The 14,687-nt window shown below is 44.8% G+C and overlaps 1 protein-coding gene across 1 annotated transcript in view; it reads left to right on the forward strand.

The window, feature by feature from the left end:
- The window catches only part of Fstl4 (follistatin like 4), a 684,516-nt gene that overhangs the window by 197,840 nt on the left and 471,989 nt on the right, over positions 1-14,687 (forward strand). The gene's annotated exons all lie outside the window — the stretch shown is intronic.

The raw sequence follows: 14,687 nt of genomic DNA on the forward strand, positions 1-14,687 counted from the left end.
TAAATCCAGAATTTATTTGGGGAGGGGCTGCAAAGTCAGGTACTCCGTGTTTTCTGTTGCAGAAGGAGAGTACAGGGTACCTGTAAAGAGGGATCCTTCTCCCTTGGGGCTCAGGAAGGGTTTCCCCTTGGCAGGTATGTGCTGAAGATCCAGAGGATGTCAAGCTCTCCTGTAATAGGAAATTCTTGCCCTGTGTGAGATTGTGGTTGAGAACAGACCAGAGAATAAAATGCAATAATCACTCCAAAGTGAGACCATGTGCTGTTTCTCCAAATGATGCCAATTGCTGTCTAACATCTGCGTCTTTTTCCCCTGGGAGTCTGGACTTTTGGTACATGCTAGGCAGAGGTTGCCTGGGTGACCAGATCTCCATTGAAAACCTTTGTCTCTGATGAATTTTCCTGAGTAGAAATAGAGTTTGCATGGTGCGTGGAAGGAAGTCCGTGGATCCCTTATGGTGGGAGAGTGGGTAGACTCCTGCTTTGTGGATTTGGATTGCTTTCTTCATGGTCTAGTATTGTTTACACCTGTCATGGTGGCAAATCTCAGCTGCTCTAAGTACAGCCTCGTGCTGAGCATCTTAGTGGATCTCTGAGTACTCATATAGCCTTGGGAACAGCTAGCAGACCTACCAGCAGCAGCTCCCCACCTTCTTCCAGGCCATGAGCATCTTGGGAAAAGGAGCTTGCTCACAGTCACCTCTTCACTCTATTTCTTATGTTCCTAAGCCTTGACTATGTTCACTGCTCATCATGCCTGAAGGAGTCTGACTGCTGAAGGCCGGTCTGATAAGGTCAGGAAGTGAGACCAGACAATGTTGACTCTCAGAAGAAAGTAACGGTAAGAACGGAAGCATCTAAAACTGCAGTGCCTGCAGTGGTTGAGAACTTGCTATGTGCACGAAGAGCCCTGTGCTAAGCTCATTGTCTCTACTGTGTAATGGCTGGAGTGCCTTCTAAGTCTACCACTGATGCTTATTCTGAGCAGCCTTTGATGGTGTTGATGGGGGATGGAGAGATGGTATTGGCAAAGCGATTGTCTTGCAAGTGTGGGGACCTGAGTTCAATTCCCCAGAACTCACATTAAATGCAAAAGAAGAAGGAACAGCCAGGTGTGGTGGTGAATGTTTGTAGTTTTCATGCTAGGGAGACAGGTAGATGCTTGCTGGCTAGTTAAGTCAACTCAGTGAATTCTAGATCAAGGAGAGATCCTTTGTAAAATACAAAGAGGAGGATAGTCCTTGAAGAACCACACCTGAGGTCTTCTGGCCTCTATATGTATGCACAATCCCATGTATGTGACCCCACACATGTGTGGGTGCACATGTGCGCGAGCGAGCGCGCGCGCGCGCGCGCACACACACACACACACACACACACACACACACAAACACACACACACCAATGTTGAGCGCTGTGCTTCTTGGAAATTTCTTCACATAGCATCTGAGTAAGTACTGTCAGAGTTTAGCTGGTCAGGTTGGGAGAGTGAAATCCATTAACAGAAGAATGCTTTATTATAACCACAGTCACTGTAGAAAGTGATTCTAGTTTGAGGCCAGAAGGAGAAGGAGGAGGGGGAGTTTATCAGGACCTAGGTTATCAGGAGTCTTAGGGAGCAGGGACTCCCAATGCCAGAGGTGGGGTCTGCTCAATGGAGACAAGACTCGAGTGCCAAGCCAAGGTGAGGGCCGCTGCTGGGGTGAGGCAGGATGAGGGAGTTACCCTCCATTCCTGCAGCTGTCTCGAAAGGGCCTCTACAGTCACAGTAAGGGAGCCTCACCTCCAATCCCAGACCCAAACACCAAAGAACAATCCAGACCAAAAGGCTGGGGGCTGATTTACTTTGCTAGCCTCTCTGGTAACTCAATACCAGGATATTTAAACTTTCATACACAAGCTTGTGTGGTGACCTCATGACATGATATTATCTTTTGTACAAATGGACACTCCCTCTCAAGTTGAAGGGAGGACACACAGCTCTAGCAGTCACTGGCTCCATCTCAGGTGAAATTAATTATTTTTACAATTCAGTTACAGTCCCATATAAATACCTATAAGAGACTGAGTTGGAGGTTAATCACTAGTCAGCCCTCATATTAATTAACATAGGGAGAAAGAGGAAGAAGAGGAGGAGAATTTGGTCACAGAAGCAGGAGAGGGAACAGATTACACCTGGCATTGTGTCTGATCACAAGGTAACAGCTGACATTTCTTCTGACCTGTACACACTCCCATCCCTCATCAAGTTGGGGTCTTTTCCGGTGGGATATGGCTGATCTCCACTCCACAATGGCCATGTGGCTGCATTTCAGGCCACAAGTCGGATATATGCCTGAGTGTATAATGTATGCTGAATTATTAGATGAGAGGGCCTCCTGGAGAGAGGCAGATGTAGCAGGGATCTGAAGAGTAGCTCAGACAAGCAGAGTACCAACCTTCAAGAGTTTCCGAGGAAGCAGAGAGGTCCTACCCCACAAAGCACTGGCTTGGCTAATATGTGATGTAGTCTGTGTGCCTGCAGTCACTTTATTTCTGATGCTGGTGAGAGGAGTGGGGAGAGAAAACCTGCAAGGGGCTGGACATTGCCTGCCAGTTCTTGAGAGCAGTGCCTGGAGGGGAAAGAAACAGCTGAGAGTGTGGCCAGACCTGGAAGACCCCTCATAGCAGCACCTAGAGGGGATGGGATCTAACAATAATATTAAACAAAACAAAGTGAAATAAAACATCAGGGCTGGAGAGATGGCTCAGTGGTTAAGAGCTCTCGCTGCCCTTGCAACAAGGGGACCTAGGTTCAGTTTCCAGCACCTGTGTCAGCTGCTCATAATCCCACTGTAGCTCCAGCTCCATGGGATGTGCCATCTTCCTCTGGCCTTCTCAGACTCCCACACTTACACAGACTGGCATGAAGATACACACACATATCAAACCAAATCATTAAGCATATGAATTCTGTGACTGTGGGGACTTTATTGGTCTGTTCACTCAGTATCTAAACAGTCCCAGGCACATGGTCTGCTTTTAGTAATTATTTGGGAAATAAGAGCATAAACACATCTTAATTACTAATAAAAACTGGAAGATGCAAGCACTCTCCCAGCATTGTTGTACTCTGCAGTGTCTAGCAGCTTCTGAATCTGCTGCAGAGTCTGGGGTGCTCTCTGCTAGCTGCTTGCTAGGCTGCTCTGAATCTAGGACGAGCACTTTCCCAGGGTTAGGAGTTTGGAGAGTTGATCCTGGTTGACGAAGTGCTCTTTAGTTGTATGATCCACTTTATAGCCTTTTGGTGGGTGTCTGAAGTGGCTAGGGTCTCTCTGGCCCTTCATTTCATGGTCTTTCTATACAATGCATTTCTATGACTGTGACCCCAACATGCCATGTTCAGCCACCCATTCTCCATAAGCCAATTAAAAAAGTCAAATTAATAGTGAAAAGCTGAAAAGGGAGATTCGTTCATTGGCCAAAGAGACCACTATCACTCCAACCTATGTCATCTTCATCCATCTTCAGGGTCCTGAAGCGGAGTTAAAGTTTAAGTGAGGGTCAGAGATATGAGCATTTAAGAAGTCTGAAGCAGGGGTGGTTCTGCCCATCATGGACCTTCACCATCTCTTCTGTGAGTGATCCAGCAATTTCCTCTCTGGCTGACTCAGGGGTTTAGGCTTGTTTCTCTCCAAGCATGGAACTCCTGGGGGGTGGGGCAACTCAGCTTCATGGAGTCCATTGTTTTAATAGTCTGATAGCCAAACTGAGGGACACAAGTGTCTCTTTAAAATATCTGTATCCGTGTCAGGCCAGTCTGTCTATGCTGTCTTAATGGCCACATGAAGGCCTCAGACATCATGAACCGTGAGATGAAAGGCTCCCCAATTCTGTGTTCTGATCCACATAGGTGACAAATGGCACCTGAAGGCCCACTAGTCCCCTACACTCAACCAGATGACCTTCAACACTGCTTGAGGATGTGTCTGTGGAGACCTGCTGGCCTGGCAAAGAGTCTTCCCCTCAGGAAAAAGTAATGCCTGCAGATTCAGGCTGACATGGGTGAGCATGTGTCTCTATTTGAGGATCTCAGCTTTTAAACAGAGGCACAATTTGTCAATTCTGGGTTCAGTTTACAAGCGTTCTCTTTTCTGAAGTCTAAATTTGTGTGAGCGGGGATGCACTAATGAAACATGACATTTTCGTCTATTAAACTTACCTTCTCTAGGGAAGAGCGCTAAAAGAGTTCATAAAACTTCTCATGGCATCTGGGGAAGCGTGACGTTATAGTCAGAGGCGCTTGAAAGAGGGAACTAAAATTATCGCTGCGGACAAAAGCTAGGAGTAATTTAAACTATTATCAGCAAAAGCCGAAACAGAATACAGAATTAGGGCTCCCCCTCCCCCAGTCCCGCACTTTCTAGTTTCTCCACCAGTTTATGAATATAAGAAATATTCATGATGACAATATTCACATTTTAATTTTCAGGCTAACACCAACTTGATTCAGTTTTATCCCAAGAAACCCAAAAGAAAGATCTATTTTTTTTTTTAAAAAAAAGCATCTGAGCTTGTAGATTTAATTCAAATCAAATTTAATTGTGTCTTCATGGCATAGAAAAATTGGCAGAATTAGTACTAATGCTTTTTGCTGTTAGGTTCCAAATTGGTTGTTATTGAGCTCTTTTGAAGGCCGGGAGGAAGGCTAGTCTATGGAAAAAGACTAAGTTCGGAGAAAGCTGTATTTCAAAGCGAGCTTGGAGAACAGGAACCCTGAAAGAGGAAACTAATTGATAAAAAGTCTCATTAAAAGTGGGATTACTCTCAGAGAGCCAAGAATACTTGGGATGTAAAGTGTTTCCAACAAAGGGAATTGTTGCAGGAGGTCTCCTTCTGTCTGGAAGGAATTGAGAAAATGCCCAAAGAATGTCAGAGGTGGTGTTGTCCCAAATAAGGGAAGTCTCATTTTCCACACTAATTTAGGTACTGGAATCTTTATTATTAACTTTAGGATAAGACATTTCTTCCAAACAAATACAACGAACAGAAGTTGATCTTCCAGTCATGTCCGTGTTTTTGCTGTGTCCCCCTACAAACCTGTTGTATCTAGCACCTCCTTCCCCGTAGAAAGTGAAAAATCCATTTAGTCCTTTTGTACCTATAGAGAATGAGGACAGGACATCTCAGCTGGCTGTCTGGAATGCCATTTTGCTTCTCTGTATTCTTTCTAGGCTATAATCTAGGGCTTCCCCTACCTAGGTTGTCAGGGGAAATGTCCATTGAGAGCTACTGGAGTGAGTTGAGGAGGCTTGCGTCACAGGTTCCCCTCCACACCCCACTTTGAATAGTCTTCATTTTTGCATATTCCAAATCCCCATCAACTGAGAGTAGTCTTGATTCAGCCTCATTTTGTAAGTTGGCCTCGAAGGGTTAAATCCCAGGTCTTTTACCAGACTCAGCAAAGGGCTCATGGTCTCTCCCAGAAGATCTCTATGAAGGCTTGTTCACTGCAATAAGTCAAGATCGTAAAACACTGCCTGATATACAGTGTGGACACAACACAAGTATGGAACAAAAAAATGGCTTGGCTAAATTAATGAATAAGAGATTATAATGAGAAATCTACCAGCACAGTTTTCTACTATAATGGATACAAGGATGTTCCCTTCCCTTTAGCCACAGATCACATGCAGTGTCTTGTATTTTTCGAGCACCACTGTGTGTCAGCCATGAGGCTTCAACATATACTCCCTGCAATGCAGCAGAACACGTGCAATCTCTTTCTAATCTGTACAGTTTTATGAACTCACAACATGTGTCTGTGACAGGCCCCTAGGTCTGACTGCCACCTTTCTCTCTTCCTCCCTTTGCCCCTCTGTCCCTCCCTTTCCCCCCTCCTTCCCTCCCATCCCCCTCCTCCACCCCTTTCTTTCTTTCTTTCTTTCTTTCTTTCTTTCTTTCTTTCTTTCTTTCTTTCTTTTTTCTTTCTTTCTTTCTTTCTTTCTTCCCTCCCTCCCTCCTCTTTCCCTCCCTCTCCCTCTTTCCCTCCCTCCCTCCCTCCTTCCCTCCCTCTCTCTCTCTCTCTTTGGTTTTTGAGACAGGGTTTCTCTGTGTAGCTTTGGAGTCTATCCTGGCACTCGCTCTGGAGACCAGGCTGGCCTCGAACTCACAAAGATCCACCTGCCTCTGCCTCCCGAGTGCTGGGATTAAAGGCGTGCGCCACCAACGCCCAGCCCTCTCTTTCTTTCTTTCTTTCTTTCTTTCTTTCTTTCTTTCTTTCTTTCTTTCTTTCTTTCTTTCTTCCTTCCTTCCTTCCTTCCTTCCTTCCTTCCTTCCTTCCTTCCTTTCTTTCTTTCTTTCTTTCTTTCTTTCTTTCTTTCTTTCTTTCTTTCTTTCTTTCTTTCTATCTTTCTTGGAACCCAGTACCTTGCACACACCTGCCTGGTGCCCCAATACCAAGCTATATTTCGCCCTTATCTGCTTCATGTCTTGTGTCCCCTCTTTCTTTGTTTTCATTCTGAAGTGGTCTTATGGCGTCCCAGCTGACCTTAAATTCCTCATTCTCCAGTGCCCACCTTCTGAGTTCTGTGATTGTAGCTGTACACCCTCAAGCCTTTCCATCTTCTAAATTTGGTGACTGCAGGTGTCAGTTCCAAGCCTGGCTGTCTTTCTATGCTGGTGATCGAACCCAGGGTCTTTCTTACACTTGGCAGGTACTCTGTCATTGAGCTATATCACTGCCCCTGCCTGCTTCATTTCCTGTCTGATTGGTCAAAGTCTTTTTTTTTTTTCTTCCTGCTTCTGAATTAGTAAAGTTTGCTTTTCTATGTTAGTCATAGTTTATAATGATCCCTTTCCTGTCCCAGCTCCTCAGTGTGATGGGCAGACTCTCCTGGCAGCCACTGGCCTTGATGAGACTGCAATCTTCATTTGTCTGAAGGTTAGGACGGTGGTGACCCTCACCATTAGATGATAGCCAAAAGCTTTGAAGTAGGTTGGAGAAAGTTTCCAACAGACGGGAGAGTGGTAGTTAGGCAGTAGATGGATGCATTTCACTTGAGTGGTGGACACGGTAGCTCTTAGTGTAAAAGTAAATGCAATAGATGAGGGGATTGGGTATCCTGGCACACCCCATAACCTCACTATTTGGGAGCTGGAGTCAGGAGAATCAGAATTTCATGATCAACTTCAGCTACATAGCAAGTTTGAGGGTTTGCAGGCAGCCTGGGCTACATGAAACTGTCTAAGACACACACACACACACACACACACACACACACACACACACACACACACACACAGGATGAAAAAAGTGGTGACTCGGGTGGCAATGCAAGGAGTCTTGTCTTAGTTCGCTTCTGCTATCAACTTGACACAACCTAGAGTCATTTGAGGAATTGTCAATTGATGAACTGCCCAGGTCAGATTGGTCTGTGGTCATGTCTGTGAGAGACTGCCTTAATTGATGTGGGATAGGCCAGCCCACTGTGGGCAGAGCTATCCCTACACAGGTGCTCCTTGGATGTACGAGAAAGCTAGCTGAGCAGGACCTGTGAGCAAGTCAGCAGTGTTCCTTCATGGTTTCAGCTTCAAGCCCCTGCTTGCATTCCTGCCTTGGCTTCCTTAAGTGATGAGCTCTTGCCTGGAAGTGTAAGCTGAAATAAACACTCCTTGACCAAGTTGCCTTGGGTCATGTTTGTTTGCTTTTTTTTTTTTTCACAGCAACAGTAAGAAAACCAAACCAAGCCTTTCCCTATGCAAAAGAGCACGGTGATGCTCGTACGGCATAGGGACCTGGGGCTTTAGTATAGGCCAGCATGGTCTGCAGTGGCCCCTTTAGTATAGATCACAGCCTCATACTGCAATCAGCTGTCAGGAATAATTACCAGAGTCACCTCTAAAGTTTAAATGTGTCCTAACATACTCATTATTAAGGGACAAACAATAACTTTGCATTGGGGAGAAGGCTCAGAGGGTATAAAGTGCTTGCTGCACACGTTTGAGGACCCGAGTTCAGTCCCTAGAACACATAGGAAAAAAAAAAAAGCCAAGAAAGCCAGGGGTAGTAGTGAGCAATCATAACCCCAGTGCTGGGGAGACAGACAGGAGCATCCCTGGGACTTGCTGGCCAGTCCCTTAGCTTCCTTAGTGAACTCCAGGAGAGTGGGAGACCCTGTCTGGACAAACGGGGTAGATGGATTCTGAGGAATGACACTACATGTATATGTCTCCATGACCATATGTACACACACACACACACACACACACACACACACACACACACACACGATCTGGTACTGAGAAACTTATAGAGTTTGATCTTGTCTTCACTGTTGAGGTATCTCTACTACAGCCCTTATCATGCCTGCCTAGAACTATTGCCCCTTTACTTGTATCTTTCTTTCTTGTTAGATCATGAGTCCCAGGAGGCAGAGCAGACATTTTCTTGATTCCCTGGCCATATCTCTGTGCACATAATAGGCCCCAGATAAGCATTTGTTGATTTGCATAGAATTAAAATTTGATACCTGCAAGAGTTGAGTGAGCCAGATAACTCAAATTAGAGACAGAGGGATCCAATTAGAACCTATAGTTACTGGTGGACACTCTGAATGTCAAATTAAGGACTGCCCTTGGTTCTTTGAGAACAAGAGGTCTCTGTGCAGAGAAACATTCTGCTCCTCTTATTTTGGAGGAGGGAGGTCCATAATGATCAATGATATGTACCAGGGAGACTGAATGGCCCAGGATGGAGCTGTCTCTCTGCCTTGTGGCTGCTGAGGCCAATATTTCACAGAGGGGGCTGGCAGTGCCACTTGTGTGTGCATAGGTAGCCCCGGTGGCCCTGCTTGGGGTCAGTTCCTCCAGACCCCTTGGGAGGTGAGTCATTACATCAACTCTCTCCTCAGCAGTATAATCTACTTTCCTACATCTTCCCAGATGCTTTCAACTCTGACATCTTCTGTCTCCAGTTCATCCATCTATTATTTTACATTTCTCCTCTCTGTCTTTGTTGTTGTTGTTGTTTAGGCTACTGATGCTGGTCTTATCCTTTACATGAAAATCATGTCTTTAAGGACTATTTATTAGAGAATAAGGTGTGGGCTTTGAGTCCAGTACATTACTTGATGTGGGTGCTGGGAACTGAACTTTGTTCCTCTACAAGAATGTCAAGTGCTTTTAACTGCTAAGCCACTTCTCCATTTCTTCTAATCTTAACAGTGATTCAGAATAATGGAAGCTCTTAATTTTTATGAATCCAGTTTAGCAGTTTGTTCTGTTAAGGACCTTGTGTTTAGCATTGCACTGAGGAAATGTTGCACTAAAGAAATATTCATAGGGGTTTTTAGTGATTTTCTTCTAGAAGATTTATAGCTTTGCATTTGGGCCAGTCAATGCGTCTTAATTATTCTGTATGAGCCAGGGTATAGATAAAAGTTCTTTTTCATTGGTTAGTTGATGCTTTGATTGCAGATGGTGTAAGGGTTTTGTGGCGAAATGGTATCCTGGTGGTTGGAGGGCCAAGAATGCTGCAAAGATCACACCATACATCAGACCTCATGCAAGAGATTTATTGGGGGGCACAAAAGGCTGCCTCTGAGTGAGGATGAGAGGGAGGAAGAGGAGGGGGAAGGAGGAAGAGAGGGGGGGGAAACATGTCCCATTGGCCTTTAGTAATGATGAAGCTTGAAGGTGGGGTGGCAGATGGGGGAAGCACCTGGCTCTGGAATATAGGCTGTTCTAACAGATGGCTCTCTCATCGTTCCAGGCCATTTTCTAAAAAGGCTACTCTACCCAATGTATTAGTTTTGCACCTTTGTCAGAGCTTGGGTCTCTAACCAGAATATATCTGGCTTAGCAGAGAAAGCACCTCTACAGATCTGTTCTAACATACACACAATAGGAATTCTGGGAAATCTTGTCCCTGTTAGTTTTCTTAGAGCCATGAGAAAATATAAGACTTGCAAATAATAATATGAAGGATGCTTATTAAAGGAAGGTATTTGAATCTTATAATGGCTAATTTTACCTATCAAGTTGCCCGAATCTAGAGTCAGTTAAAGGCGAGCCTCTGGGTGCTCACACTTGATCAGATTGCTTAAAGTGAACACAGCCACCCTAAAATAATGTCAGCAGAACCATTGGGTGGCAGCCCAGATAAAAAGCAGTGGGAGAAGTTACACTATTGTTTTTCACCTGGCTGTCTTTCACTCTTATCGGCAAATTCATCTACTCTGTTGTTGCCATGCTGCATTCCTTAATTGATATTAAGACCCAGCTTATGGCTTCCAGCATGGACTGCAGACCAGCAACTCTCCAGGGATCCTCTGGACCTTAGTGCCCTGCTTTGGCATTCAGCTTTGGGGACTGAGCATCTACCAGCTTCTCAGCCTCTCTGGGTGAGATAGCCATTTTTGGATTACCCAGACTGGAGTGTAAGCTACTCCACCCCCTTTTATTGTATATTCGGTCTATCAGTTCCTTTCCTATGGAGAACGCTAACAAAAATCTTAACAGGAATAAACTTCCCTTTATTTCCCTCCCGTCCTTCTGGAGATGGACTTGAACTGCAGTTCCGTTGACTAGGGCAGAGGGAGAAGAGTGTGTTGGTGAAATGGGTCCTTCAGTAGATAGGGTGGGCATTTGAAGAGCTGAATTATGCAGCTAAACACAAGGGCCTCATGGGAATGGAGTAGTGTAGGGGAGGGAAGACCAGTATGGATAGAACTTAGATCACACACTGCTTGTAACACCAGGTTTCAGACCTTTATCTTCTCCCTTATGGGAAGCTCTTGATGGCTGTGGACCTCAACCCTGCTCTTCAGAAGTCCCACTCTGCCTGGGACATGAGGGTGTGTGGCAGGCCTTGGGGGAAGTCACCTTCTCTGTGATGGTAGGGTGTTGAAAGAAGAGGCCAGGATAACATCAAAATCCTCACTCCCTCCTTTTTTATTAGCATATACTAATTATACATAATTATGGGCTTCATTTCGACATTTTCATACATACATGTAATGTATCCTGGTCATATTTATCTCATTACCTTCTCTTGTCTGCTTCCATATCTTTTTGTATGTGTGACTGAATGTGTTCCACTAGGGTTGCTTATAGGAACAATGGATGAGGGGTTATCTACAGGAACATGAGCACCTCACCAGTGGCTACACCACTGAAGAAAATAATGCCCCCTCCTCTGGCCATCATTAACAGCCTGTAGCCCCTCAGCGTGTTCCAAGCATTAGTTCTTTCTGGAATTGCCTGGTCTCTGTCAAGTGTGTGACTTGTTCCAGAAGCTCCATCGAATCTAGTTAGAGAGAGGCAGGTGGCCCTCGGCACATGCCAGATGAGTGCTGGCAGGCCTAGCCACAGAAGACAGCATCCCGTCCAGCCCTTTACAATGCCATCCCATAGCAGGATGGCTGTTCACCAAAGGATGACATGCTGCTGGGATCCCACCTTTTCCCTGTGAACTTCCTGTGTTCTGAATGGCTAAGGCAGAAATGCAGCATGAGCTGTGTGGGAGAGTACTTAGATCAGTGTGTGAAGACATACTCTGGGAATGCAGGGTGGCATACCAGGAGCCTCACTTCCTGTTTCATGGTCACCTTAGTCTCAGAATTCTGGGTCCTCGTTTGTGTCACCTCGCCAGGAAGAGCTGGGCCTTGGCGGGCTGAGCTCCTAGAGAAGTCAACTGTAGAAAAGAGGTGGGGAAGGGCTGGGTCCATCCCTGGGGGAGCCAGTGCAGGGTGTGAGGGTGAGCTCTCAGGCTGGTAGAGGAACTGCGTGGGTGGAAGATTTTTTTTTTTTTTTGGTGTCTCTTCAATCCTATCAGCAAGGCATCCAATTATGCCACTTATCTGAGGCCATAATTATTAAAATATCCCGAATTGTGATGCTAATAGAAAATTTGCTAAATGGAAATGAATTTTTAATATCGTAATTTGCCTTTTCCTTTTTATCTGATTCATTTTCTCTGTCGATGTCACTTCATTAAGGGCAAGTGAAACATAGAGGACCTTCAAACCCTTTCTGCTTAGGACATGTTTAGTTAGGTTTCAGAACATCTTTGAGTTTTCCAGGACCTGCCCGAGGCATGATGCCAGTGGGCTCATGCTCAGATGTTCTGGGGACCTGGACTTCATGTCCAAGATTCACTTCTCCTTAGGCAGATAGGTCTGGTCCTGATGCAACTCTATGATGCCCTGCATCTGATGTGATCTAAAAGAGTCCCCACTATCCCTAGGCCAAGCTAGATGATGGTTACTTGCAAAGTCATGTAAGCAGCATAAGCTGTGTAGACATCAGAGTGTCACACATGGCCGCTCAGGCTCTCAGCCCTTCCATGTGTTTAGGAACACACTCTGGAAGCCTCAGATCCACAGTCTGGTTTTTTCCTGTATTTCACTGGGCCTGGAGAGCTGGGGCTGGGTGCCCTGAAGATGTTGCTTCTCTCCACTGCAGAGCAGCCTGTTCACAGGTGTGCATGCCAGCATTAAATGAAACTAGTTTGCATTGTTCCCTACCTCAAGTCCAGAGAGTAGGAGCTTGATGTCATACTGCCCTGGGATTGTTAATTGTCACTGTCAACTTGCCTATATTTAGGCTTACCTGAGACATACACTCTTGGGTGTGACTGAGTGTGTTTAGCTGAGGAGGAAAGAACTGCCCTGACTCTGTCAGAAGCGGGGAAGGGGAAGCCAGCTGAGCACAAGCATTCATCTTTCTCTGCTTCCTGACTGGGGACCCAATGTGACCCTCCATACCCAACCCTCTGTCTCTTGAAACCATCCCCCCTTTAAGACGAGTGGCCTCCCAAAGGTGCCTCAGGGACAGAACATGTTTTTAAAGAGGGAGACAATAGAACTCCATCAACAACCTGAGAGGGGAATGTAAAGAAAGGACAGGATTAAGCAGGATTGAAGACAACAGTTCTTGATCTGAAGAACTGGATGCATGGCCACCTCTCTGAGGTGAAAATGGTTCAGGAGGGACTATTTGGCCAAAGACCAGGACTTCAGATTTTGATGTTCTCTGGCAGGTGAAGGTATTTCATAGGCAGATGGTCTGGGGGCTTGGAACTCAGAGGTGGGAATTTAGGAAACTAATGTTTTGCTATTGTTTGTAGCTATGAGATTAGAGTAGAATGTAGTTCAGGTATTGGGGAATTAGAGTTCTTTAAAAATGTATTTATCCTGGGGCTGGAGAGATGGCTCAATGGTTAAGAGAACTTGATGCTCTTGCAGAGGACTCAGGTTCCAGTCATAGCACCCACATCAAGTGGCTCACAACCATCTCTAACTCTAGTTCCAGGGGATCCAACACTTTCTTCTGACCTCTACAGGCATCTGCATTGACATACACACACTCTTCCACACATATAATTAAAAAAATCTTTTAAAATATATTCATCAAGTTAAAGGGCATCAACCTATTATCCATCCATTCAACCTCCCATCGTCTGTCTATCCATCACCAACACATTATCCACCCATCCATTCACCCACATGTCACCCATCCACCTCTACAAATCCACCAATCCATCCATGCACACACCATCTATCTGTTCCCCCCATCATCATCCATCCATTTATACATCATCCATCTACCCGTGCATCATCTATCTATCTATCTATCTATCTATCTATCTATCTATCTATCTTATCTATCTATCTATCCACCCACACATCATCCATCCATCCACCCAGCCACCCATGTGGTAAGATTCTTTTCCAATATCAGATCAAATTAATTTCTATCCTCTTTCTTTGTCCCACTGTATATTTTATATCTGGATAAAGGAGGCAAGTTTTCAGCATTGAGAGGGGGAGATTAACACAGAATGGCTCCAAAACTGGAATCAAACTGTGGTTCCACTATAGGCACTTTTAGACTAAGCATCCTGGAGTCAATGTTTCTTGGGAATGTTCTTGTGTGCATGTGTGAAAGGGAGACACAGCCTCTAAGCTTCCAGGGTTCTAGAAATAGACTTTCATTTTTTAAAACAGCGAACAGTTGAGAAAAAGCTTTTAACGTTTTAAATACCCTTTAACCACGGATATTTATTTCTGTGAACTGATTTACATATAATTAGAATACCTACAGGCTCTAAGGGGGGGAAATACATCCTTTTTCTGAGCTATAGAAACCCAATGTCGGAGGCTTTTCAGGGAATAGGGAATAATAAAACAGGAGAAAAATATCAGAGTTCAATTTCTTTTATAATTCACCAATATTTTCAAGGCTCCCAAATAGATTTCTTAAAAGTAGTTATGGGGTGAGGTAGTTCTATATTTTCCATCAATTTTTTTCTAATTAAAACTGGATTTGGAAAAGGAAAAGAAAATGCCTTGCACCCTGGGATGGCTCTTTATGTTGAAGATGCTGTAATGTGAATTTCTTAATGGTATGATAAGTTATCTGAACAGCTTGGCAGGTTCATGAACTGGGGAATGAAGATGTTTCTTAGGTAATTATGTTTTGTTGTTTTGTTTTTAATTGGAGAATTAAAAGATGTGGGGGAAATAATCCCATGTTTGACTTTCCTAGGAAGAATTTGGTTAGTATGAGCCTAATGAGATTAGGGCCTCGCCTAATGGGTACTTTAGCTGCCCAGCCTTGCTAGTTCTTGAGTGGTGCAGGCATGGGATGTTATATTGGCTTCAACCATGGTTTCTCCAGACAGAAAAGTGCTGAGCAAAGTGCTCT

This window comes from Cricetulus griseus, chromosome 7, assembly GCF_003668045.3.
Source record: "Cricetulus griseus strain 17A/GY chromosome 7, alternate assembly CriGri-PICRH-1.0, whole genome shotgun sequence".
Taxonomy (NCBI): domain Eukaryota; kingdom Metazoa; phylum Chordata; class Mammalia; order Rodentia; family Cricetidae; genus Cricetulus; species Cricetulus griseus.